General features: G+C 49.4%; 7 pseudogenes; all 7 read right to left on the bottom strand.

Annotated features, from left to right (window-relative positions):
- Nucleotides 1–2191: 2191 nt before the first annotated feature.
- LOC146994651 (U2 spliceosomal RNA) lies at nt 2192–2342 on the bottom strand (annotated as a pseudogene).
- A 1896-nt stretch (nt 2343–4238) lies between these two features.
- Nucleotides 4239–4412, bottom strand: LOC146994650 (U2 spliceosomal RNA; annotated as a pseudogene).
- Nucleotides 4413–10235: 5823 nt separating this feature from the next.
- LOC146994649 (U2 spliceosomal RNA) lies at nt 10236–10385 on the bottom strand (annotated as a pseudogene).
- Nucleotides 10386–12292: 1907 nt separating this feature from the next.
- Nucleotides 12293–12494, bottom strand: LOC146994648 (U2 spliceosomal RNA; annotated as a pseudogene).
- Nucleotides 12495–18288: 5794 nt separating this feature from the next.
- On the bottom strand, nt 18289–18438 carry LOC146994647 (U2 spliceosomal RNA; annotated as a pseudogene).
- Nucleotides 18439–20346: 1908 nt separating this feature from the next.
- On the bottom strand, nt 20347–20548 carry LOC146994646 (U2 spliceosomal RNA; annotated as a pseudogene).
- Nucleotides 20549–26342: 5794 nt separating this feature from the next.
- LOC146994645 (U2 spliceosomal RNA) lies at nt 26343–26492 on the bottom strand (annotated as a pseudogene).
- Between the last annotated feature and the right edge of the window lie 1302 nt (nt 26493–27794).

Here is a 27794-nt window from a genome sequence, read left to right as displayed (position 1 = left end):
AGTGGAGTGTGTCTTGCATCGGGAAGAGTAGATGGACAATAGAGTCACGTCGGCAGGATGTCTCTGGGCAGGACTCATGATTCTCCACATGAGTGGGCATAGGCAAAGGCTCCCTCACTGACAGGTTCTGCAATGGCCTGCTAGGACGTGGGCCAGGTGCAATTTGCTCAGTAGAAGTCGTAGCAGCATGTGAGCGTATTACATTGCTGTCTGGTGCGGGCAATTCAGTAGAGAGCAGATCAGTCCTTTCTGAGGGAGTGAGGCATAGGATGAGGACGTCCGCATCAGTCGTGTCTCCAGCGCTGGAGGTAGTATCCAAGCGTGTCTGGCAGGGTACTTGAGGTGCGACATCGGATTCACCAGGTAGGTCTTTACTAGGCGAAGTGGTCACCGGGACAGTGGCAGTTAAAGCAGGTTGAGGAGCAGCGTCTGTTGAGCCAGAGGCAGTGCAGTCCGTGTGGACGGGGCCTGGTGCAGGAGCAGCGGGCGGTGAAGAAGCGGCGTCAGTCAGTGTCTCAGGAGTTGAGGAGGTAAAGTCATCGTCTCCAGGAGAGGTGGGAGGCGGAGCCTGTCTGTGACGGAGGTGACGATGGGACCGCAGCTGTTTCTTATTCAGGCAGGAGCGACCACAATCCGGGCAGGTGACGGCAGACGCCAGTTGAGGTGTGGAAGCATTAGTCTTTGGTCCAGGTATGACGGTGGGAGTAGAATTCCTGGCCGGGAGGGTGAAGTATGGTGTCGACGGGATTGACGTCTCCGAAGGTGGCAGCAAGTTCCTTGTGTTCTCCGCAGGAAACACCTTGGATTTAGCAGGTACGTTGGACGTCAGAGACTCCGTCCCCGCGGTGGAGGTGATCACTGCGCAGAGAGGACCGGTTGAAGCAGGATGAGCAGAACTCTCTCTCATGGATGGCGAAGAAAGAGCTTCAGCGTAAGTGCGTGGGGGTGAGATCGTGAGTGTGTTCGATGAGCAGGCATGACCAGCCGCCGTCCGAGCCCGTGTATGATGACATACGGGCGAGATCAATGACCCAGGAATGCTCGCAGCTACCCTTCTGTCAGGAGGTGGGTGGAGCTGACTGTCTTTCTCCTGCACGTGCGTCCTTGTATGCCTTCTGAGGCCCCTTCTGCTCGTACACTCCAATCCGCAGACGTAGCATGCGAATGTAGACTGGGGTGTGGTGGGCGTGTCCTTGGCAGAGGAGGACGTGTGAGCAGACTTGGCGAGTGATGAACCCTCTGGTGTCCTTCGTTCACTAGGTTGACAAGTGACCACAGGTAGGAGCGGTGTGCAGCCAGAAGTCTTGGCTTGAATTCTATCCAACAGTTGGCGTAAGTGTCCACCTTTGGAAAGGGGCGGTCCAGAGGGTGTAACGAAAGCTGGCACGTGTCTGGGCAAGGAGGACGACCCGGTGGGCGTGGCTTCACTAGTGGCGATACTCCCGTAGTAGTAGGTGGGCACACTCCTGGCAGACGAGCCGGCTCCGGGCAGGCAAGGCGTGGCACTAGGGACCACAGCGGCGACTCCAGGATGAGCAGTGGCACTAGAAGATGCAGGAACAGCTCTGGAACCTCCAGTGGCAATTTCGGGAGAGGCACTCGCTCCAAGGGCAGGAATAGCTCCGGCAGATCCAGCGACGACACAAGAGTTTCCATCGGAGGATCCATGGTCTGCAGCGGCGACTTGGGAAGTAGCCGGAACGGATTGGATCAATCCAGGGACAGATGCAACCGGGAAGGCTCCGGCCGTCACAGGGATGTCTTCAGAAGCTCCAGGGTAGGCAGGAATGGCCTCAGACAATCCGGGGGCCTCAGCTTCTGCATCAGGCGCACCAGGAGAGGCTCCAATAGATCCAGGTATGGCTTGGGAAGCATCAGCGGCTGATCCCGGAGCAAGAGGGACGACTCCATTGGATCCAGGGATAGCTCCAGCGGGAACGGCGGGCACTCCATGGTCAACAGCTGCTCCAGGGACTCCATGAACAGCACGGGAACAGGTTCCAATGGATCCAGCAACAGGACCTCCAGCGGGAACGGCAGGCACTCCACGGTCAACAGCTACAACAGGAACGTCTCCAGGGACTCCATGCACCGTATGGGAACCTGCTCCGGCATCCAGGACTCCAAAACTGGCTTCAGGAGGCGGTGAGCGTCTTCCAGGGCTCCGAACTCCAGGCGGTGGGCGGGGCCTCGGCGGTGGGCGAGGCCTAGAAACAGGAAACATCTTTAGCCACCAGTCTACCTGTAAAAACAGTAAGAAGTGACCAAAAAAAGATGAAAAAGTATCGGCAACTTGACCGATTTACTACACTTTGATCTTAGCCAAAAGGCCGAGAAGCGATGCAGAATTCTCTGGCGTGATGAATTCACTTTCAATTTTTCATATTTCAAAAGTCCTGAGCATTCGTGCAGGGGGAGAAGGGGGTGCAGAAGACTCAGGTTAGCGAGTGCTGCTTGGGGGTTTTTTATGATATGTCGTTATTTCATCCTCCTCCTGTGTTACAAAAAAAGAGGTGTACAAGGATGACCAATTTCTGTCTAGTCAAGTGGATCATTTTGCGGTCCTTTCTAATGTTCCCATTCTGGAGGCGTCAGTCCCCTCCTCCTTGGGCGGGGCTAGTTTTAAAAAGCCAAGGACGTCAAAAGTTCATTTCATTCAAGATTCAATTGCAAATTTTATTCTTACTACAGCAAATGAACCACAATGCTGAAATATCCTCACAGATATTTCTACAATATCGCAATAACTTACAGTAGTTATATTGGACGTTTTACGGAAACGTTGGCCGGAACAAAATTCAAAGTAGAAAAAGTTAATCCGATCTCAACGCGAAATCGCTACAGTCAATAACAGCAGTAAGTAAACAACTGAATTCCGGTGTTTTCCTCCAGCTTTTATAAGCTTATGCACCATGCAACATAATATTCTCGTATTTTCTCAATTTTTTTTCAGATGGGAAAAGAGGACAATGAAATATTCATGAAAGTGTTCATTTCTCTGGAGTAGCTTCCTCCTCCGAAAAATCTCATTCTTCACTGCAGGTGAATATAAAACAAATGTAATTACAAAGGCAATAAAAATAGCAAAACCAAAAATAAATAAATAAATATTCCTGGAGTTATCGAATGCCCATGCTTGGGAAGAAATTATTTTTTGTGATTAAACAAATATTGAGACAGTAAAATTTATCAGCCAAAACTGCATTACATAATGCCAGAGTTTGATTGACACAAACTCGACATGCACAGTCCAGCACATGGTTTCCAACTCAGAGATACTCTCTCTCTCTTCAGTTCAAACGTTGCACTTGAAAACACAGAGTGAAATATTAGGAACTTAAAACAATTAAACAAACAGAAAAATTACAAAAAACACTTTACAAATTCATTTGTAATATGTACAATAAAACAGTACTTTTTAATTTACAATTAATGATTACTTTGTATTCTACACTTCCACACTAGTGGCGGGCAAGCCATCTCAAAACTCAGAATAAACTGCTTCCTGCATAGTGCAGCCATCTATTGGCATTTTCCCGTTTGTTAATATTAATGTGCCAACAAAATAAATGAATGAATGAATAAAAACATAAATACAACAATCCTTAACAATAATTGTAGACCATTACAATTAGCTGGCGTTTAGAAATCATACAGAGACAAACAAAACATTAGGAAACAGACAGAAAAATCTTTGTTGCTGCAGTGTGCCTACAAACATTTTACACCCTTTTGAGAGTTATTTACAATAAAAAGGCTCGTGTTTTGAAAGAAGCAATGTGTATACGCGCGCTGTAGTGGGAAAGATCTGGCAAATGTGAATAGGAATTCTCTCAAACTTACATGAAATGAGACAAAAATGTTACTGCAAATGAAATTTGAGTGATATTTCGAGGCCGATCTTCCTTCAATCAGTCAGACAGAATGAGTAAGTTGTTAACAGTACGGGGAAAGAAATGTGGATTTTATGGGATTTCTGTAAATACGAATAAAACTTCGTATTTACAGAAACCAGAACTTGACACTGAAAAGAACGAGGGTTAAACCCGAGGCTCCAGAATGTTCCCATTCCGAGGAAAAGAACGAGGGGCCCGAGTTAAAAAAAAGGCAGGTCGCCGCACACTCGTACAAAGGTATGATGTTGTCAGACCTTCGGTTTTCTGAAATTTGAAGGGGACATTTTAAAAGGACGTTTTCCTGAGGATGCAGTGGGTGAGTGAAGTTTCTGCTTTTTGGATATATTGTGGGCCGTATCCTGCAAGTAGTGCCATAGCAGGCCAACCCGTGGCGAGGGCGGAATAAATTCCTAACCACAAGCCTATCTGCAAAAATTAGTTTAATATCTTGACGTCATGTCGACGTCGTATCAGATATTAAGCTGATAAGAACAGATGTTTTTTATTGAACAATATTTTTGGCCACTTTACAGAAGAATGATATTTGCGTGGCAGAAATATCATTTTACAATTCTATTATACATTAATTTTCTATTTACAATTATTTACAGAGCGAAGCAGATATGTACAACAACTATTTTCAGAACCAAGCACTTATGTACAACATACTAGGTTTTTCTTTCTACTTACATATTTCGGGGGTTTGTACTTTGTGAACACTTAATCGGATAGTTCAGTGAGTCCATGTTAAATTTACCAGTTCTCCTGTCTGACGTCCGTGAGATGCTCCATATAGATATCCCTTGATTTACTTATTGTTTCACTTACGATGAGCTTTCGCATAAGTGATGCGTACTTCCTGCTGCAGATCCTGCTGAGAACTTTATCGTTGTTTGGATCCCATGATCCTAGTGCTCCGATTACAATTGCTTCTACGCGCACATCGTTGTATGTAGATTTCAGTGCTTCGATTAGCGGACGGTACTTGTTCATCTTCTCTCGGCGAGCAGCATCAAATGAAGACCGACGGTTGTCAAAAGCAACTGTTATGTCTAGGATGAGGCATGCGTTGTCTCTTGTTAGGATGATGTCCGGGCGTAGCGGGAGTCCTCTGACTGGCCGGTTCTCGGAGAGGAGCTGCCACCTTCCACTGGCTGCCTTTTTAATCCTCTCTACCACTGCATTGTGCCTCGCTTGGTAGAGACGGCTGTATCTCATGCAGTGGCAGAGGACATGCGGGAGGGTCTCGAGCTCAAAGTTGCATCTTCTGCAGCCACGGGAGCCATTCACATTGCGACGAACACCGTTCAGGGGGACGAGGTTTAGCCTTGCACGATGTATAAATCGCCAGTCGGCGAATCGTGTAAATGCCCCGTTCCGGAAAAAGTGAGAGCTTGCTTTGGCAGCCGCTGCGCATTCCATCGCCTTGCCCTGGTTGGGATAAGTGATGAGTTTCTCTGCGCGGGATTTCTTGATGGCATTCCGCAGGGTGCGGAATACAAGGCGTCGCTTGCCGGCTGTTATGGTGGTACCGTCATGAGAGATCTCCACAGTGTGGTCGTCAGAAATTGTCCACGTGACTTTTAGGCGACGGGCTGCGCTTCTGGCCGCGGACCAAACTGATGAAATTGGGTTGGAGGTGCTCCTGGGAAAGTCTTCGTCACATCCCGAAAGGAAAGCTGCAATCTCAGAGAAGGAAGGAACCCTTTTCAGTCGTCCACTTACAAGTCGCGTAAGGTCCTCCCAAGCGAGCTGTTGTATCCCAGGGTCCAATGAAGTGAGCAACTTGAAAGCGCTGTCAATCCTTGCTATAGCTGAGCTTTCGGCAGCCAGCGGGATACCAAAGCATGCAGATTCCTTCGCGCCGTAAAGATATTCATTTGCCGCCTCGGGAGGTAGGTTGAGAGTCCTCTTTAGTAGCGGGCGCACATGTGAGTCAATCTTTGCCCAGTCGGTTTTCTTCAACCGGGCCGTCCTCATATCAAAATCCATTGATGGAAACACAAAGGATTTGAGCGCGTCAATGCGCTGCCAGGGAGCAAGTGGCGAATTCAGGATCATCTCGCATTTCTGTAGGTAAGTATTGAGTGCCTCGATGTCCGGTGGTTGGTTGAATCCAATTGGTTTCCCCAAAAATTCCTCACCTTCACCCTCACGAAGACACCTGATGGCAGTGCCGTCGATCGAGAACTGAGAGTGGCGGACACCCGTTGGGCGAGCTCCGGAGATATGTAGGGAGAAGTATTTTCTGGGATTGATGTAGAGGCCAAGCTTTCCAACCAGGTTGTGCGTCAGATTGAGTTGAGTTTGCAGCTCCGCAGGGGAGGGCGCGAGTAGCAGTAGGTCGTCGGCATACGCCAGTATGCGATGTAGAGGACTTTGCCCTTGGACTGCGACAAGTATCGGGTTGATGGTCAAGTTGAACAACAGCCCACTTAGGGGGCAACCCTGACGTACTCCGATGTCAATTGGAAATGGATCCGTGGGGCCTTCCTCTGTGAAGACGCGTGTGGACGCATCCGTGTACAGCTCCTGTATCAGCTCGGTGAAATGATTCCCAACTCCAGAGGCTCGAAGCGCAGCAAAAATTGCATCGTGGGGCACGGATCCGAAGGCATTGGATAGGTCCAATGACGCCAGGCAGGTGTCAGATTGGCTGGTCCGTGCTAGCTGGATTCTCTGCTGAACAACGAAGTTATTTTCAAACACCCCGTCGAAGGGTAGAAATCCCTTCTGTGACGGGGAGAGGATGCAGTTGTCGATGAGCCAAGAAGTGAACCGTCGTGCCAGGCAACCACAGAACAACTTGGCAATCGTAACACTCAGCGAGATAGGACGCCAGTTTTTGATGTTATGCGGGTCACCCCCTTCGGGTAACAGGATAGTACGAGAGTCTTTCCAAGCTGCAGGGACTTTCCTAGCTTTCAAGCAGATGTTGAAGATGGCTGCGAGTACTGTACAGTCCGGATCAACGGCCTTCCAATGGTTGTATGAGAGTCGATCGTGTCCGGGTGCCGAGTTTTCAGCTGAATAGAGTTTCCTTGCGATCTCTGCAGGAGAAAATGGAGAGAGGTCAAGTTCTCTGGGGAGAGGGGATGGTGAGGTGTACACTGAGGTGTCAACTCGGTTGTTGCATAGGGCAGCAGCAAAGTGATCTTGTATATCCTGTCTTCCAATTGGGCATCTCTGTGAATCATCCCCGCAAATCAGTCGGACCGCTCTGCGTCGGTTACGACGGTAGAGTTTCTGGAGCAACTTTGGGTCATCACGTATCTTGGCGGAATTGTTGTTGTTTCCAGTTACATCCTCGCTAGCGGGAGGAAGACGAACTGCACTCGCGGCGGCCATCAAGATCTCGTCAAGTAACGTGGAAAAGGCATCCCACTGCTCAGTGGTCATCGGGTCGGAAAACTCTTCCAGTCGTTCTACGAAGTGTTCAAGGGGGGACGTGACTTGTATTTCTACACCACCCAGTGGAGATCTCTCGGCATCATCCGATACGGCTTCTGGAACCGGTGAGTCGGGTGTAACTGTAGGACCGGTAGGTGAAGGCGAATCCGGGAAGGACGGCTCCGGGGAGTGTTCTTCAAAGGAAGGGTTGGTTCTCAGATTGTCAGTCAAAGGCGCATCAACCTGTGGGGTAGTCCTCATGTCTGTTCCTGGAGGTGCGGCATCCTCTTGATAGGGCAAGGTATTAGGGTCTGTTGCACTTGTCGATTGGTAGGCAGTGGAAGGTCCATCAGTTCTAGCATCATCTTGGCGAGATGTACGGAATCGTGCAGTCCGTGCCTGTCGTCTTGCCGAGGTGGAGGGAAGGAGAGGCGTCACTAGAGGTGGCTGGAGTAAGCGCTGCCGTTCACGTCGGTGGCGTGCTTGGTGGTTAAGGAATCCACCCCGTGTTTGGCATGAGAAGTCGCACTGGGTACATCTCCAACGATGTTGAATGCCCGATTCGACGACTACGGGCCGGTCTCTAAAGCATTGATGGGTCGAGACCTTAACGGCGATGGGCAATAGGCAGTGTGCACACCAGTTCCGAGTGCTAGCAACATCTATGCCATGTGTGTACAAGAGGTGTCTGCAGAGCGAGTGGCGGAGTTGGGTCCAGCGTTTCGAATGGAATGTCCTATGGCAGTCCCTTTCGGTGCAGTGGAGTGTGTCTTGCATCGGGAAGAGTAGATGGACAATAGAGTCACGTCGGCAGGATGTCTCTGGGCAGGACTCATGATTCTCCACATGAGTGGGCATAGGCAAAGGCTCCCTCACTGACAGGTTCTGCAATGGCCTGCTAGGACGTGGGCCAGGTGCAATTTGCTCAGTAGAAGTCGTAGCAGCATGCGAGCGTATTACATTGCTGTCTGGTGCGGGCAATTCAGTAGAGAGCAGATCAGTCCTTTCTGAGGGAGTGAGGCATAGGATGAGGACGTCCGCATCAGTCGTGTCTCCAGCGCTGGAGGTAGTATCCAAGCGTGTCTGGCAGGGTACTTGAGGTGCGACATCGGATTCACCAGGTAGGTCTTTACTAGGCGAAGTGGTCACCGGGACAGTGGCAGTTAAAGCAGGTTGAGGAGCAGCGTCTGTTGAGCCAGAGGCAGTGCAGTCCGTGTGGACGGGGCCTGGTGCAGGAGCAGCGGGCGGTGAAGAAGCGGCGTCAGTCAGTGTCTCAGGAGTTGAGGAGGTAAAGTCATCGTCTCCAGGAGAGGTGGGAGGCGGAGCCTGTCTGTGACGGAGGTGACGATGGGACCGCAGCTGTTTCTTATTCAGGCAGGAGCGACCACAATCCGGGCAGGTGACGGCAGACGCCAGTTGAGGTGTGGAAGCATTAGTCTTTGGTCCAGGTATGACGGTGGGAGTAGAATTCCTGGCCGGGAGGGTGAAGAATGGTGTCGACGGGATTGACGTCTCCGAAGGTGGCAGCAAGTTCCTTGTGTTCTCCGCAGGAAACACCTTGGATTTAGCAGGTACGTTGGACGTCAGAGACTCCGTCCCCGCGGTGGAGGTGATCACTGCGCAGAGAGGACCGGTTGAAGCAGGATGAGCAGAACTCTCTCTCATGGATGGCGAAGAAAGAGCTTCAGCGTAAGTGCGTGGGGGTGAGATCGTGAGTGTGTTCGATGAGCAGGCATGACCAGCCGCCGTCCGAGCCCGTGTATGATGACATACGGGCGAGATCAATGACCCAGGAATGCTCGCAGCTACCCTTCTGTCAGGAGGTGGGTGGAGCTGACTGTCTTTCTCCTGCACGTGCGTCCTTGTATGCCTTCTGAGGCCCCTTCTGCTCGTACACTCGAATCCGCAGACGTAGCATGCGAATGTAGACTGGGGTGAGGTGGGCGTGTCCTTGGCAGAAGAGGACGTGTGAGCAGACTTGGCGAGTGATGAACCCTCTGGTGTCCTTCGTTCACTAGGTTGACAAGTGACCACAGGTAGGAGCGGTGTGCAGCCAGAAGTCTTGGCTTGAATTCTATCCAACAGTTGGCGTAAGTGTCCACCTTTGGAAAGGGGCGGTCCAGAGGGTGTAACGAAAGCTGGCACGTGTCTGGGCAAGGAGGACGACCCGGTGGGCGTGGCTTCACTAGTGGCGATACTCCCGTAGTAGTAGGTGGGCACACTCCTGGCAGACGAGTCGGCTCCGGGCAGGCAAGGCGTGGCACTAGGGACCACAGCGGCGACTCCAGGATGAGCAGTGGCACTAGAAGATGCAGGAACAGCTCTGGAACCTCCAGTGGCAATTTCGGGAGAGGCACTCGCTCCAAGGGCAGGAATAGCTCCGGCAGATCCAGCGACGACACAAGAGTTTCCATCGGAGGATCCATGGTCTGCAGCGGCGACTTGGGAAGTAGCCGGAACGGATTGGATCAATAAAGGGACAGATGCAACCGGGAAGGCTCGGGCCGTCACAGGGATGTCTTCAGAAGCTCCAGGGTAGGCAGGAATGGCCTCAGACAATCCGGGGGCCTCAGCTTCTGCATCAGGCGCACCAGGAGAGGCTCCAATAGATCCAGGGATGGCATGGGAAGCATCAGCGGCTGATCCCGGAGCAAGAGGGACGACTCCATTGGATCCAGGGATAGCTCCAGCGGGAACGGCGGGCACTCCATGGTCAACAGCTGCTCCAGGGACTCCATGAACAGCACGGGAACAGGTTCCAATGGATCCAGCAACAGGACCTCCAGCGGGAACGGCAGGCACTCCACGGTCAACAGCTACAACAGGAACGTCTCCAGGGACTCCATGCACCGTATGGGAACCTGCTCCGGCATCCAGGACTCCAAAACTGGCTTCAGGAGGCGGTGAGCGTCTTCCAGGGCTCCGAACTCCAGGCGGTGGGCGGGGCCTCGGCGGTGGGCGAGGCCTAGAAACAGAAAACATCTTTAGCCACCAGTCTACCTGTAAAAACAGTAAGAAGTGACCAAAAAAGATGAAAAAGTATCGGCAACTTGACCGATTTACTACACTTTGATCTCAGCCAAAAGGCCGAGAAGCGATGCAGAATTCTCTGGCGTGATGAATTCACTTTCAATTTTTCATATTTCAAAAGTCCTGAGCATTCGTGCAGGGGGAGAAGGGGGTGCAGAAGACTCAGGTTAGCGAGTGCTGCTTGGGGGGTTTTTATGATATGTCGTTATTTCATCCTCCTCCTGTGTTACAAAAATAGAGGTGTACAAGGATGACCAATTTCTGTCTAGTCAAGTGGATCATTTTGCGGTCCTTTCTAATGTTCCCATTCTGGAGGCGTCAGTCCCCTCCTCCTTGGGCGGGGCTAGTTTTAAAAAGCCAAGGACGTCAAAAGTTCATTTCATTCAAGATTCAATTGCAAATTTTATTCTTACTACAGCAAATGAACCACAATGCTGAAATATCCTCACAGATATTTCTACAATATCGCAATAACTTACAGTAGTTATATTGGACGTTTTACGGAAACGTTGGCCGGAACAAAATTCAAAGTAGAAAAAGTTAATCCGATCTCAACGCGAAATCGCTACAGTCAATAACAGCAGTAAGTAAACAACTGAATTCCGGTGTTTTCCTCCAGCTTTTATAAGCTTATGCACCATGCAACATAATATTCTCGTATTTTCTCAATTTTTTTTCAGATGGAAAAAGAGGACAATGAAATATTCATGAAAGTGTTCATTTCTCTGGAGTCGCTTCCTCCTCCGAAAAATCTCATTCTTCACTGCAGGTGAATATAAAACAAATGTAATTACAAAGGCAATAAAAATAGCAAAACCAAAAATAAATAAATAAATATTCCTGGAGTTATCGAATGCCCATGCTTGGGAAGAAATTATTTTTTGTGATTAAACAAATATTGAGACAGTAAAATTTATCAGCCAAAACTGCATTACATAATGCCAGAGTTTGATTGACACAAACTCGACATGCACAGTCCAGCACATGGTTTCCAACTCAGAGATACTCTCTCTCTCTCTTCAGTTCAAACGTTGCACTTGAAAACACAGAGTGAAATATTAGGAACTTAAAACAATTAAACAAACAGAAAAATTACAAAAAACACTTTACAAATTCATTTGTAATATGTACAATAAAACAGTACTTTTTAATTTACAATTAATGATTACTTTGTATTCTACACTTCCACACTAGTGGCGGGCAAGCCATCTCAAAACTCAGAATAAACTGCTTCCTGCATAGTGCAGCCATCTATTGGCATTTTCCCGTTTGTTAATATTAATGTGCCAACAAAATAAATGAATGAATGAATAAAAACATAAATACAACAATCCTTAACAATAATTGTAGACCATTACAATTAGCTGGCGTTTAGAAATCATACAGAGACAAACAAAACATTAGGAAACAGACAGAAAAATCTTTGTTGCTGCAGTGTGCCTACAAACATTTTACACCCTTTTGAGAGTTATTTACAATAAAAAGGCTCGTGTGTTGAAAGAAGCAATGTGTATACGCGCGCTGTAGTGGGAAAGATCTGGCAAATGTGAATAGGAATTCTCTCAAACTTACATGAAATGAGACAAAAATGTTACTGCAAATGAAATTTGAGTGATATTTCGAGGCCGATCTTCCTTCAATCAGTCAGACAGAATGAGTAAGTTGTTAACAGTACGGGGAAAAAATGTGGATTTTATGGGATTTCTGTAAATACGAATAAAACTTCGTATTTACAGAAACCAGAACTTGACACTGAAAAGAACGAGGGTTAAACCCGAGGCTCCAGAATGTTCCCATTCCGAGGAAAAGAACGAGGGGCCCGAGCAATAGCAAGTTAAAAAAAAGGCAGGTCGCCGCACACTCGTACAAAGGTATGATGTTGTCAGACCTTCGGTTTTCTGAAATTTGAAGGGGCCACTTTAAAAGGACGTTTTCCTGAGGATGCAGTGGGTGAGTGAAGTTTCTGCTTTTTGGATATATTGTGGGCCGTATCCTGCAAGTAGTGCCATAGCAGGCCAACCCGTGGCGAGGGCGGAATAAATTCCTAACCACAAGCCTATCTGCAAAAATTAGTTTAATATCTTGACGTCATGTCGACGTCGTATCAGATATTAAGCTGATAAGAACAGATGTTTTTTATTGAACAATACTTTTGGCCACTTTACAGAAGAATGATATTTGCGTGGCAGAAATATCATTTTACAATTCTATTATACATTAATTTTCTATTTACAATTATTTACAGAGCGAAGCAGATATGTACAACAACTATTTTCAGAACCAAGCACTTATGTACAACATACTAGGTTTTTCTTTCTACTTACATATTTCGGGGGTTTGTACTTTGTGAACACTTAATCGGATAGTTCAGTGAGTCCATGTTAAATTTACCAGTTCTCCTGTCTGACGTCCGTGAGATGCTCCACATAGATATCCCTTGATTTACTTATTGTTTCACTTACGATGAGCTTTCGCATAAGTGATGCGTACTTCCTGCTGCAGATCCTGCTGAGAACTTTATCGTTGTTTGGATCCCATGATCCTAGTGCTCCGATTACAATTGCTTCTACGCGCACATCGTTGTATGTAGATTTCAGTGCTTCGATTAGCGGACGGTACTTGTTCATCTTCTCTCGGCGAGCAGCATCAAATGAAGACCGACGGTTGTCAAAAGCAACTGTTATGTCTAGGATGAGGCATGCGTTGTCTCTTGTTAGGATGATGTCCGGGCGTAGCGGGAGTCCTCTGACTGGCCGGTTCTCGGAGAGGAGCTGCCACCTTCCACTGGCTGCCTTTTTAATCCTCTCTACCACTGCATTGTGCCTCGCTTGGTAGAGACGGCTGTATCTCATGCAGTGGCAGAGGACATGCGGGAGGGTCTCGAGCTCAAAGTTGCATCTTCTGCAGCCACGGGAGCCATTCACATTGCGACGAACACCGTTCAGGGGGACGAGGTTTAGCCTTGCACGATGTATAAATCGCCAGTCGGCGAATCGTGTAAATGCCCCGTTCCGGAAAAAGTGAGAGCTTGCTTTGGCAGCCGCTGCGCATTCCATCGCCTTGCCCTGGTTGGGATAAGTGATGAGTTTCTCTGCGCGGGATTTCTTGATGGCATTCCGCAGGGTGCGGAATACAAGGCGTCGCTTGCCGGCTGTTATGGTGGTACCGTCATGAGAGATCTCCACAGTGTGGTCGTCAGAAATTGTCCACGTGACTTTTAGGCGACGGGCTGCGCTTCTGGCCGCGGACCAAACTGATGAAATTGGGTTGGAGGTGCTCCTGGGAAAGTCTTCGTCACATCCCGAAAGGAAAGCTGCAATCTCAGAGAAGGAAGGAACCCTTTTCAGTCGTCCACTTACAAGTCGCGTAAGGTCCTCCCAAGCGAGCTGTTGTATCCCAGGGTCCAATGAAGTGAGCAACTTGAAAGCGCTGTCAATCCTTGCTATATCTGAGCTTTCGGCAGCCAGCGGGATACCAAAGCATGCAGATTCCTTCGCGCCGTAAAGATATTCATTTGCCGCCTCGGGAGGTAGGTTGAGAGTCCTCTTTAGTAGCGGGCGCACATGTGAGTCAATCTTTGCCCAGTCGGTTTTCTTCAACCGGGCCGTCCTCATATCAAAATCCATTGATGGAAACACAAAGGATTTGAGCGCGTCAATGCGCTGCCAGGGAGCAAGTGGCGAATTCAGGATCATCTCGCATTTCTGTAGGTAAGTATTGAGTGCCTCGATGTCCGGTGGTTGGTTGAATCCAATTGGTTTCCCCAAAAATTCCTCACCTTCACCCTCACGAAGACACCTGATGGCAGTGCCGTCGATCGAGAACTGAGAGTGGCGGACACCCGTTGGGCGAGCTCCGGAGATATGTAGGGAGAAGCATTTTCTGGGGTTGATGTAGAGGCCAAGCTTTCCAACCAGGTTGTGCGTCAGATTGAGTTGAGTTTGCAGCTCCGCAGGGGAGGGCGCGAGTAGCAGTAGGTCGTCGGCATACGCCAGTATGCGGTGTAGAGGACTTTGCCCTTGGACTGCGACAAGTATCGGGTTGATGGTCAAGTTGAACAACAGCCCACTTAGGGGGCAACCCTGACGTACTCCGATGTCAATTGGAATTGGATCCGTGGGGCCTTCCTCTGTGAAGACGCGTGTGGACGCATCCGTGTACAGCTCCTGTATCAGCTCGGTGAAATGATTCCCAACTCCAGAGGCTCGAAGCGCAGCAAAAATTGCATCGTGGGGCACGGATCCGAAGGCATTGGATAGGTCCAATGACGCCAGGCAGGTGTCAGATTGGCTGGTCCGTGCTAGCTGGATTCTCTGCTGAACAACGAAGTTATTTTCAAACACCCCGTCGAAGGGTAGAAATCCCTTCTGTGACGGGGAGAGGATGCAGTTGTCGATGAGCCAAGAAGTGAACCGTCGTGCCAGGCAACCACAGAACAGCTTGGCAATCGTAACACTCAGCGAGATAGGACGCCAGTTTTTGATGTTATACGGGTCACCCCCTTTGGGTAACAGGATAGTACGAGAGTCTTTCCAAGCTGCAGGGACTTTCCTAGCTTTCAAGCAGATGTTGAAGATGGCTGCGAGTACTGTACAGTCCGGATCAACGGCCTTCCAATGGTTGTATGAGAGTCGATCGTGTCCGGGTGCCGAGTTTTCAGCTGAATAGAGTTTCCTTGCGATCTCTGCAGGAGAAAATGGAGAGAGGTCAAGTTCTCTGGGGAGAGGGGATGGTGAGGTGTACACTGAGGTGTCAACTCGGTTGTTGCATAGGGCAGCAGCAAAGTGATCTTGTATATCCTGTCTTCCAATTGGGCATCTCTGTGAATCATCCCCGCAAATCAGTCGGACCGCTCTGCGTCGGTTACGACGGTAGAGTTTCTGGAGCAACTTTGGGTCATCACGTATCTTGGCGGAATTGTTGTTGTTTCCAGTTACATCCTCGCTAGCGGGAGGAAGACGAACTGCACTCGCGGCGGCCATCAAGATCTCGTCAAGTAACGTGGAAAAGGCATCCCACTGCTCAGTGATCATCGGGTCGGAAAACTCTTCCAGTCGTTCTACGAAGTGTTCAAGGGGGGACGTGACTTGTATTTCTACACCACCCAGTGGAGATCTCTCGGCATCATCCGATACGGCTTCTGGAACCGGTGAGTCGGGTGTAACTGTAGGACCGGTAGGTGAAGGCGAATCCGGGAAGGACGGCTCCGGGTAGTGTTCTTCAAAGGAAGGTTTGGTTCCCAGATTGTCAGTCAAAGGCGCATCAACCTGTGGGGTAGTCCTCATGTCTGTTCCTGGAGGTGCGGCATCCTCTTGATAGGGCAAGGTATTAGGGTCTGTTGCACTTGTCGATTGGTAGGCAGTGGAAGGTCCATCAGTTCTAGCATCATCTTGGCGAGATGTACGGAATCGTGCAGTCCGTGCCTGTCGTCTTGCCGAGGTGGAGGGAAGGAGAGGCGTCACTAGAGGTGGCTGGAGTAAGCGCTGCCGTTCACGTCGGTGGCGTGCTTGGTGGTTAAGGAATCCACCCCGTGTTTGGCATGAGAAGTCGCACTGGGTACATCTCCAACGATGTTGAATGCCCGATTCGACGACTACGGGCCGGTCTCTAAAGCATTGATGGGTCGAGACCTTAACGGCGATGGGCAATAGGCAGTGTGCACACCAGTTCCGAGTGCTAGCAACATCTATGCCATGTGTGTACAAGAGGTGTCTGCAGAGCGAGTGGCGGAGTTGGGTCCAGCGTTTCGAATGGAATGTCCTATGGCAGTCCCTTTCGGTGCAGTGGAGTGTGTCTTGCATCGGGAAGAGTAGATGGACAATAGAGTCACGTCGGCAGGATGTCTCTGGGCAGGACTCATGATTCTCCACATGAGTGGGCATAGGCAAAGGCTCCCTCACTGACAGGTTCTGCAATGGCCTGCTAGGACGTGGGCCAGGTGCAATTTGCTCAGTAGAAGTCGTAGCAGCATGTGAGCGTATTACATTGCTGTCTGGTGCGGGCAATTCAGTAGAGAGCAGATCAGTCCTTTCTGAGGGAGTGAGGCATAGGATGAGGACGTCCGCATCAGTCGTGTCTCCAGCGCTGGAGGTAGTATCCAAGCGTGTCTGGCAGGGTACTTGAGGTGCGACATCGGATTCACCAGGTAGGTCTTTACTAGGCGAAGTGGTCACCGGGACAGTGGCAGTTAAAGCAGGTTGAGGAGCAGCGTCTGTTGAGCCAGAGGCAGTGCAGTCCGTGTGGACGGGGCCTGGTGCAGGAGCAGCGGGCGGTGAAGAAGCGGCGTCAGTCAGTGTCTCAGGAGTTGAGGAGGTAAAGTCATCGTCTCCAGGAGAGGTGGGAGGCGGAGCCTGTCTGTGACGGAGGTGACGATGGGACCGCAGCTGTTTCTTATTCAGGCAGGAGCGACCACAATCCGGGCAGGTGACGGCAGACGCCAGTTGAGGTGTGGAAGCATTAGTCTTTGGTCCAGGTATGACGGTGGGAGTAGAATTCCTGGCCGGGAGGGTGAAGTATGGTGTCGACGGGATTGACGTCTCCGAAGGTGGCAGCAAGTTCCTTGTGTTCTCCGCAGGAAACACCTTGGATTTAGCAGGTACGTTGGACGTCAGAGACTCCGTCCCCGCGGTGGAGGTGATCACTGCGCAGAGAGGACCGGTTGAAGCAGGATGAGCAGAACTCTCTCTCATGGATGGCGAAGAAAGAGCTTCAGCGTAAGTGCGTGGGGGTGAGATCGTGAGTGTGTTCGATGAGCAGGCATGACCAGCCGCCGTCCGAGCCCGTGTATGATGACATACGGGCGAGATCAATGACCCAGGAATGCTCGCAGCTACCCTTCTGTCAGGAGGTGGGTGGAGCTGACTGTCTTTCTCCTGCACGTGCGTCCTTGTATGCCTTCTGAGGCCCCTTCTGCTCGTACACTCCAATCCGCAGACGTAGCATGCGAATGTAGACTGGGGTGTGGTGGGCGTGTCCTTGGCAGAGGAGGACGTGTGAGCAGACTTGGCGAGTGATGAACCCTCTGGTGTCCTTCGTTCACTAGGTTGACAAGTGACCACAGGTAGGAGCGGTGTGCAGCCAGAAGTCTTGGCTTGAATTCTATCCAACAGTTGGCGTAAGTGTCCACCTTTGGAAAGGGGCGGTCCAGAGGGTGTAACGAAAGCTGGCACGTGTCTGGGCAAGGAGGACGATCCGGTGGGCGTGGCTTCACTAGTGGCGATACTCCCGTAGTAGTAGGTGGGCACACTCCTGGCAGACGAGCCGGCTCCGGGCAGGCAAGGCGTGGCACTAGGGACCACAGCGGCGACTCCAGGATGAGCAGTGGCACTAGAAGATGCAGGAACAGCTCTGGAACCTCCAGTGGCAATTTTGGGAGAGGAACTCGCTCCAAGGGCAGGAATAGCTCCGGCAGATCCAGCGACGACACAAGAGTTTCCATCGGAGGATCCATGGTCTGCAGCGGCGACTTGGGAAGTAGCCGGAACGGATTGGATCAATCCAGGGCAGATGCAACCGGGAAGGCTCCGGCCGTCACAGGGATGTCTTCAGAAGCTCCAGGGTAGGCAGGAATGGCCTCAGACAATCCGGGGGCCTCAGCTTCTGCATCAGGCGCACCAGGAGAGGCTCCAATAGATCCAGGGATGGCTTGGGAAGCATCAGCGGCTGATCCCGGAGCAAGAGGGACGACTCCATTGGATCCAGGGATAGCTCCAGCGGGAACGGCGGGCACTCCATGGTCAACAGCTGCTCCAGGGACTCCATGAACAGCACGGGAACAGGTTCCAATGGATCCAGCAACAGGACCTCCAGCGGGAACGGCAGGCACTCCACGGTCAACAGCTACAACAGGAACGTCTCCAGGGACTCCATGCACCGTATGGGAACCTGCTCCGGCATCCAGGACTCCAAAACTGGCTTCAGGAGGCGGTGAGCGTCTTCCAGGGCTCCGAACTCCAGGCGGTGGGCGGGGCCTCGGCGGTGGGCGAGGCCTAGAAACAGGAAACATCTTTTACCACCAGTCTACCTGTAAAAACAGTAAGAAGTGACCAAAAAAGATGAAAAAGTATCGGTAACTCGACCGATTTACTACACTTTGATCTTAGCCAAAAGGCCGAGAAGCGATGCAGAATTCTCTGGCGTGATGAATTCACTTTCAATTTTTCATATTTCAAAAGTCCTGAGCATTCGTGCAGGGGGAGAAGGGGGTGCAGAAGACTCAGGTTAGCGAGTGCTGCTTGGGGGTTTTTTATGATATGTCGTTATTTCATCCTCCTCCTGTGTTACAAAAAAAGAGGTGTACAAGGATGACCAATTTCTGTCTAGTCAAGTGGATCATTTTGCGGTCCTTTCTAATGTTCCCATTCTGGAGGCGTCAGTCCCCTCCTCCTTGGGCGGGGCTAGTTTTAAAAAGCCAAGGACGTCAAAAGTTCATTTCATTCAAGATTTAATTGCAAATTTTATTCTTACTACAGCAAATGAACCACAATGCTGAAATATCCTCACAGATATTTCTACAATATCGCAATAACTTACAGTAGTTATATTGGACGTTTTACGGAAACGTTGGCCGGAACAAAATTCAAAGTAGAAAAAGTTAATCCGATCTCAACGCGAAATCGCTACAGTCAATAACAGCAGTAAGTAAACAACTGAATTCCGGTGTTTTCCTCCAGCTTTTATAAGCTTATGCACCATGCAACATAATATTCTCGTATTTTCTCAATTTTTTTTCAGATGGGAAAAGAGGACAATGAAATATTCATGAAAGTGTTCATTTCTCTGGAGTCGCTTCCTCCTCCGAAAAATCTCATTCTTCACTGCAGGTGAATATAAAACAAATGTAATTACAAAGGCAATAAAAATAGCAAAACCAAAAATAAATAAATAAATATTCCTGGAGTTATCGAATGCCCATGCTTGGGAAGAAATTATTTTTTGTGATTAAACAAATATTGAGACAGTAAAATTTATCAGCCAAAACTGCATTACATAATGCCAGAGTTTGATTGACACAAACTCGACATGCACAGTCCAGCACATGGTTTCCAACTCAGAGATACTCTCTCTCTCTCTTCAGTTCAAACGTTGCACTTGAAAACACAGAGTGAAATATTAGGAACTTAAAACAATTAAACAAACAGAAAAATTACAAAAAACACTTTACAAATTCATTTGTAATATGTACAATAAAACAGTACTTTTTAATTTACAATTAATGATTACTTTGTATTCTACACTTCCACACTAGTGGCGGGCAAGCCATCTCAAAACTCAGAATAAACTGCTTCCTGCATAGTGCAGCCATCTATTGGCATTTTCCCGTTTGTTAATATTAATGTGCCAACAAAATAAATGAATGAATGAATAAAAACATAAATACAACAATCCTTAACAATAATTGTAGACCATTACAATTAGCTGGCGTTTAGAAATCATACAGAGACAAACAAAACATTAGGAAACAGACAGAAAAATCTTTGTTGCTGCAGTGTGCCTACAAACATTTTACACCCTTTTGAGAGTTATTTACAATAAAAAGGCTCGTGTGTTGAAAGAAGCAATGTGTATACGCGCGCTGTAGTGGGAAAGATCTGGCAAATGTGAATAGGAATTCTCTCAAACTTACATGAAATGAGACAAAAATGTTACTGCAAATGAAATTTGAGTGATATTTCGAGGCCGATCTTCCTTCAATCAGTCAGACAGAATGAGTAAGTTGTTAACAGTACGGGGAAAAAAATGTGGATTTTATGGGATTTCTGTAAATACGAATAAAACTTCGTATTTACAGAAACCAGAACTTGACACTGAAAAGAACGAGGGTTAAACCCGAGGCTCCAGAATGTTCCCATTCCGAGGAAAAGAACGAGGGGCCCGAGCAATAGCAAGTTAAAAAAAAGGCAGGTCGCCGCACACTCGTACAAAGGTATGATGTTGTCAGACCTTCGGTTTTCTGAAATTTGAAGAGGCCACTTTAAAAGGACGTTTTCCTGAGGATGCAGTGGGTGAGTGAAGTTTCTGCTTTTTGGATATATTGTGGGCCGTATCCTGCAAGTAGTGCCATAGCAGGCCAACCCGTGGCGAGGGCGGAATAAATTCCTAACCACAAGCCTATCTGCAAAAATTAGTTTAATATCTTGACGTCATGTCGACGTCGTATCAGATATTAAGCTGATAAGAACAGATGTTTTTTATTGAACAATACTTTTGGCCACTTTACAGAAGAATGATATTTGCGTGGCAGAAATATCATTTTACAATTCTATTATACATTAATTTTCTATTTACAATTATTTACAGAGCGAAGCAGATATGTACAACAACTATTTTCAGAACCAAGCACTTATGTACAACATACTAGGTTTTTCTTTCTACTTACATATTTCGGGGGTTTGTACTTTGTGAACACTTAATCGGATAGTTCAGTGAGTCCATGTTAAATTTACCAGTTCTCCTGTCTGACGTCCGTGAGATGCTCCACATAGATATCCCTTGATTTACTTATTGTTTCACTTACGATGAGCTTTCGCATAAGTGATGCGTACTTCCTGCTGCAGATCCTGCTGAGAACTTTATCGTTGTTTGGATCCCATGATCCTAGTGCTCCGATTACAATTGCTTCTACGCGCACATCGTTGTATGTAGATTTCAGTGCTTCGATTAGCGGACGGTACTTGTTCATCTTCTCTCGGCGAGCAGCATCAAATGAAGACCGACGGTTGTCAAAAGCAACTGTTATGTCTAGGATGAGGCATGCGTTGTCTCTTGTTAGGATGATGTCCGGGCGTAGCGGGAGTCCTCTGACTGGCCGGTTCTCGGAGAGGAGCTGCCACCTTCCACTGGCTGCCTTTTTAATCCTCTCTACCACTGCATTGTGCCTCGCTTGGTAGAGACGGCTGTATCTCATGCAGTGGCAGAGGACATGCGGGAGGGTCTCGAGCTCAAAGTTGCATCTTCTGCAGCCACGGGAGCCATTCACATTGCGACGAACACCGTTCAGGGGGACGAGGTTTAGCCTTGCACGATGTATAAATCGCCAGTCGGCGAATCGTGTAAATGCCCCGTTCCGGAAAAAATGAGAGCTTGCTTTGGCAGCCGCTGCGCATTCCATCGCCTTGCCCTGGTTGGGATAAGTGATGAGTTTCTCTGCGCGGGATTTCTTGATGGCATTCCGCAGGGTGCGGAATACAAGGCGTCGCTTGCCGGCTGTTATGGTGGTACCGTCATCAGAGATCTCCACAGTGTGGTCGTCAGAAATTGTCCACGTGACTTTTAGGCGACGGGCTGCGCTTCTGGCCGCGGACCAAACTGATGAAATTGGGTTGGAGGTGCTCCTGGGAAAGTCTTCGTCACATCCCGAAAGGAAAGCTGCAATCTCAGAGAAGGAAGGAACCCTTTTCAGTCGTCCACTTACAAGTCGCGTAAGGTCCTCCCAAGCGAGCTGTTGTATCCCAGGGTCCAATGAAGTGAGCAACTTGAAAGCGCTGTCAATCCTTGCTATATCTGAGCTTTCGGCAGCCAGCGGGATACCAAAGCATGCAGATTCCTTCGCGCCGTAAAGATATTCATTTGCCGCCTCGGGAGGTAGGTTGAGAGTCCTCTTTAGTAGCGGGCGCACATGTGAGTCAATCTTTGCCCAGTCGGTTTTCTTCAACCGGGCCGTCCTCATATCAAAATCCATTGATGGAAACACAAAGGATTTGAGCGCGTCAATGCGCTGCCAGGGAGCAAGTGGCGAATTCAGGATCATCTCGCATTTCTGTAGGTAAGTATTGAGTGCCTCGATGTCCGGTGGTTGGTTGAATCCAATTGGTTTCCCCAAAAATTCCTCACCTTCACCCTCACGAAGACACCTGATGGCAGTGCCGTCGATCGAGAACTGAGAGTGGCGGACACCCGTTGGGCGAGCTCCGGAGATATGTAGGGAGAAGCATTTTCTGGGGTTGATGTAGAGGCCAAGCTTTCCAACCAGGTTGTGCGTCAGATTGAGTTGAGTTTGCAGCTCCGCAGGGGAGGGCGCGAGTAGCAGTAGGTCGTCGGCATACGCCAGTATGCGGTGTAGAGGACTTTGTCCTTGGACTGCGACAAGTATCGGGTTGATGGTCAAGTTGAACAACAGCCCACTTAGGGGGCAACCCTGACGTACTCCGATGTCAATTGGAATTGGATCCGTGGGGCCTTCCTCTGTGAAGACGCGTGTGGACGCATCCGTGTACAGCTCCTGTATCAGCTCGGTGAAATGATTCCCAACTCCAGAGGCTCGAAGCGCAGCAAAAATTGCATCGTGGGGCACGGATCCGAAGGCATTGGATAGGTCCAATGACGCCAGGCAGGTGTCAGATTGGCTGGTCCGTGCTAGCTGGATTCTCTGCTGAACAACGAAGTTATTTTCAAACACCCCGTCGAAGGGTAGAAATCCCTTCTGTGACGGGGAGAGGATGCAGTTGTCGATGAGCCAAGAAGTGAACCGTCGTGCCAGGCAACCACAGAACAGCTTGGCAATCGTAACACTCAGCGAGATAGGACGCCAGTTTTTGATGTTATACGGGTCACCCCCTTTGGGTAACAGGATAGTACGAGAGTCTTTCCAAGCTGCAGGGACTTTCCTAGCTTTCAAGCAGATGTTGAAGATGGCTGCGAGTACTGTACAGTCCGGATCAACGGCCTTCCAATGGTTGTATGAGAGTCGATCGTGTCCGGGTGCCGAGTTTTCAGCTGAATAGAGTTTCCTTGCGATCTCTGCAGGAGAAAATGGAGAGAGGTCAAGTTCTCTGGGGAGAGGGGATGGTGAGGTGTACACTGAGGTGTCAACTCGGTTGTTGCATAGGGCAGCAGCAAAGTGATCTTGTATATCCTGTCTTCCAATTGGGCATCTCTGTGAATCATCCCCGCAAATCAGTCGGACCGCTCTGCGTCGGTTACGACGGTAGAGTTTCTGGAGCAACTTTGGGTCATCACGTATCTTGGCGGAATTGTTGTTGTTTCCAGTTACATCCTCGCTAGCGGGAGGAAGACGAACTGCACTCGCGGCGGCCATCAAGATCTCGTCAAGTAACGTGGAAAAGGCATCCCACTGCTCAGTGGTCATCGGGTCGGAAAACTCTTCCAGTCGTTCTACGAAGTGTTCAAGGGGGGACGTGACTTGTATTTCTACACCACCCAGTGGAGATCTCTCGGCATCATCCGATACGGCTTCTGGAACCGGTGAGTCGGGTGTAACTGTAGGACCGGTAGGTGAAGGCGAATCCGGGAAGGACGGCTCCGGGTAGTGTTCTTCAAAGGAAGGTTTGGTTCCCAGATTGTCAGTCAAAGGCGCATCAACCTGTGGGGTAGTCCTCATGTCTGTTCCTGGAGGTGCGGCATCCTCTTGATAGGGCAAGGTATTAGGGTCTGTTGCACTTGTCGATTGGTAGGCAGTGGAAGGTCCATCAGTTCTAGCATCATCTTGGCGAGATGTACGGAATCGTGCAGTCCGTGCCTGTCGTCTTGCCGAGGTGGAGGGAAGGAGAGGCGTCACTAGAGGTGGCTGGAGTAAGCGCTGCCGTTCACGTCGGTGGCGTGCTTGGTGGTTAAGGAATCCACCCCGTGTTTGGCATGAGAAGTCGCACTGGGTACATCTCCAACGATGTTGAATGCCCGATTCGACGACTACGGGCCGGTCTCTAAAGCATTGATGGGTCGAGACCTTAACGGCGATGGGCAATAGGCAGTGTGCACACCAGTTCCGAGTGCTAGCAACATCTATGCCATGTGTGTACAAGAGGTGTCTGCAGAGCGAGTGGCGGAGTTGGGTCCAGCGTTTCGAATGGAATGTCCTATGGCAGTCCCTTTCGGTGCAGTGGAGTGTGTCTTGCATCGGGAAGAGTAGATGGACAATAGAGTCACGTCGGCAGGATGTCTCTGGGCAGGACTCATGATTCTCCACATGAGTGGGCATAGGCAAAGGCTCCCTCACTGACAGGTTCTGCAATGGCCTGCTAGGACGTGGGCCAGGTGCAATTTGCTCAGTAGAAGTCGTAGCAGCATGTGAGCGTATTACATTGCTGTCTGGTGCGGGCAATTCAGTAGAGAGCAGATCAGTCCTTTCTGAGGGAGTGAGGCATAGGATGAGGACGTCCGCATCAGTCGTGTCTCCAGCGCTGGAGGTAGTATCCAAGCGTGTCTGGCAGGGTACTTGAGGTGCGACATCGGATTCACCAGGTAGGTCTTTACTAGGCGAAGTGGTCACCGGGACAGTGGCAGTTAAAGCAGGTTGAGGAGCAGCGTCTGTTGAGCCAGAGGCAGTGCAGTCCGTGTGGACGGGGCCTGGTGCAGGAGCAGCGGGCGGTGAAGAAGCGGCGTCAGTCAGTGTCTCAGGAGTTGAGGAGGTAAAGTCATCGTCTCCAGGAGAGGTGGGAGGCGGAGCCTGTCTGTGACGGAGGTGACGATGGGACCGCAGCTGTTTCTTATTCAGGCAGGAGCGACCACAATCCGGGCAGGTGACGGCAGACGCCAGTTGAGGTGTGGAAGCATTAGTCTTTGGTCCAGGTATGACGGTGGGAGTAGAATTCCTGGCCGGGAGGGTGAAGTATGGTGTCGACGGGATTGACGTCTCCGAAGGTGGCAGCAAGTTCCTTGTGTTCTCCGCAGGAAACACCTTGGATTTAGCAGGTACGTTGGACGTCAGAGACTCCGTCCCCGCGGTGGAGGTGATCACTGCGCAGAGAGGACCGGTTGAAGCAGGATGAGCAGAACTCTCTCTCATGGATGGCGAAGAAAGAGCTTCAGCGTAAGTGCGTGGGGGTGAGATCGTGAGTGTGTTCGATGAGCAGGCATGACCAGCCGCCGTCCGAGCCCGTGTATGATGACATACGGGCGAGATCAATGACCCAGGAATGCTCGCAGCTACCCTTCTGTCAGGAGGTGGGTGGAGCTGACTGTCTTTCTCCTGCACGTGCGTCCTTGTATGCCTTCTGAGGCCCCTTCTGCTCGTACACTCCAATCCGCAGACGTAGCATGCGAATGTAGACTGGGGTGTGGTGGGCGTGTCCTTGGCAGAGGAGGACGTGTGAGCAGACTTGGCGAGTGATGAACCCTCTGGTGTCCTTCGTTCACTAGGTTGACAAGTGACCACAGGTAGGAGCGGTGTGCAGCCAGAAGTCTTGGCTTGAATTCTATCCAACAGTTGGCGTAAGTGTCCACCTTTGGAAAGGGGCGGTCCAGAGGGTGTAACGAAAGCTGGCACGTGTCTGGGCAAGGAGGACGATCCGGTGGGCGTGGCTTCACTAGTGGCGATACTCCCGTAGTAGTAGGTGGGCACACTCCTGGCAGACGAGCCGGCTCCGGGCAGGCAAGGCGTGGCACTAGGGACCACAGCGGCGACTCCAGGATGAGCAGTGGCACTAGAAGATGCAGGAACAGCTCTGGAACCTCCAGTGGCAATTTTGGGAGAGGAACTCGCTCCAAGGGCAGGAATAGCTCCGGCAGATCCAGCGACGACACAAGAGTTTCCATCGGAGGATCCATGGTCTGCAGCGGCGACTTGGGAAGTAGCCGGAACGGATTGGATCAATCCAGGGCAGATGCAACCGGGAAGGCTCCGGCCGTCACAGGGATGTCTTCAGAAGCTCCAGGGTAGGCAGGAATGGCCTCAGACAATCCGGGGGCCTCAGCTTCTGCATCAGGCGCACCAGGAGAGGCTCCAATAGATCCAGGGATGGCTTGGGAAGCATCAGCGGCTGATCCCGGAGCAAGAGGGACGACTCCATTGGATCCAGGGATAGCTCCAGCGGGAACGGCGGGCACTCCATGGTCAACAGCTGCTCCAGGGACTCCATGAACAGCACGGGAACAGGTTCCAATGGATCCAGCAACAGGACCTCCAGCGGGAACGGCAGGCACTCCACGGTCAACAGCTACAACAGGAACGTCTCCAGGGACTCCATGCACCGTATGGGAACCTGCTCCGGCATCCAGGACTCCAAAACTGGCTTCAGGAGGCGGTGAGCGTCTTCCAGGGCTCCGAACTCCAGGCGGTGGGCGGGGCCTCGGCGGTGGGCGAGGCCTAGAAACAGGAAACATCTTTTACCACCAGTCTACCTGTAAAAACAGTAAGAAGTGACCAAAAAAGATGAAAAAGTATCGGTAACTCGACCGATTTACTACACTTTGATCTTAGCCAAAAGGCCGAGAAGCGATGCAGAATTCTCTGGCGTGATGAATTCACTTTCAATTTTTCATATTTCAAAAGTCCTGAGCATTCGTGCAGGGGGAGAAGGGGGTGCAGAAGACTCAGGTTAGCGAGTGCTGCTTGGGGGTTTTTTATGATATGTCGTTATTTCATCCTCCTCCTGTGTTACAAAAAAAGAGGTGTACAAGGATGACCAATTTCTGTCTAGTCAAGTGGATCATTTTGCGGTCCTTTCTAATGTTCCCATTCTGGAGGCGTCAGTCCCCTCCTCCTTGGGCGGGGCTAGTTTTAAAAAGCCAAGGACGTCAAAAGTTCATTTCATTCAAGATTTAATTGCAAATTTTATTCTTACTACAGCAAATGAACCACAATGCTGAAATATCCTCACAGATATTTCTACAATATCGCAATAACTTACAGTAGTTATATTGGACGTTTTACGGAAACGTTGGCCGGAACAAAATTCAAAGTAGAAAAAGTTAATCCGATCTCAACGCGAAATCGCTACAGTCAATAACAGCAGTAAGTAAACAACTGAATTCCGGTGTTTTCCTCCAGCTTTTATAAGCTTATGCACCATGCAACATAATATTCTCGTATTTTCTCAATTTTTTTTCAGATGGGAAAAGAGGACAATGAAATATTCATGAAAGTGTTCATTTCTCTGGAGTAGCTTCCTCCTCCGAAAAATCTCATTCTTCACTGCAGGTGAATATAAAACAAATGTAATTACAAAGGCAATAAAAATAGCAAAACCAAAAATAAATAAATAAATATTCCTGGAGTTATCGAATGCCCATGCTTGGGAAGAAATTATTTTTTGTGATTAAACAAATATTGAGACAGTAAAATTTATCAGCCAAAACTGCATTACATAATGCCAGAGTTTGATTGACACAAACTCGACATGCACAGTCCAGCACATGGTTTCCAACTCAGAGATACTCTCTCTCTCTCTTCAGTTCAAACGTTGCACTTGAAAACACAGAGTGAAATATTAGGAACTTAAAACAAATAAACAAACAGAAAAATTACAAAAAACACTTTACAAATTCATTTGTAATATGTACAATAAAACAGTACTTTTTAATTTACAATTAATGATTACTTTGTATTCTACACTTCCACACTAGTGGCGGGCAAGCCATCTCAAAACTCAGAATAAACTGCTTCCTGCATAGTGCAGCCATCTATTGGCATTTTCCCGTTTGTTAATATTAATGTGCCAACAAAATAAATGAATGAATGAATAAAAACATAAATACAACAATCCTTAACAATAATTGTAGACCATTACAATTAGCTGGCGT

The sequence above is a fragment of the Stegodyphus dumicola genome, chromosome 11, assembly GCF_044657685.1.
Source record: "Stegodyphus dumicola isolate Sdum_Otavi_A_Nest chromosome 11, ASM4465768v1".
In the NCBI taxonomy this organism is placed as follows: Eukaryota; Metazoa; Arthropoda; class Arachnida; order Araneae; family Eresidae; genus Stegodyphus; species Stegodyphus dumicola.
This window is presented reverse-complemented; position numbering and strand designations above follow the sequence as displayed.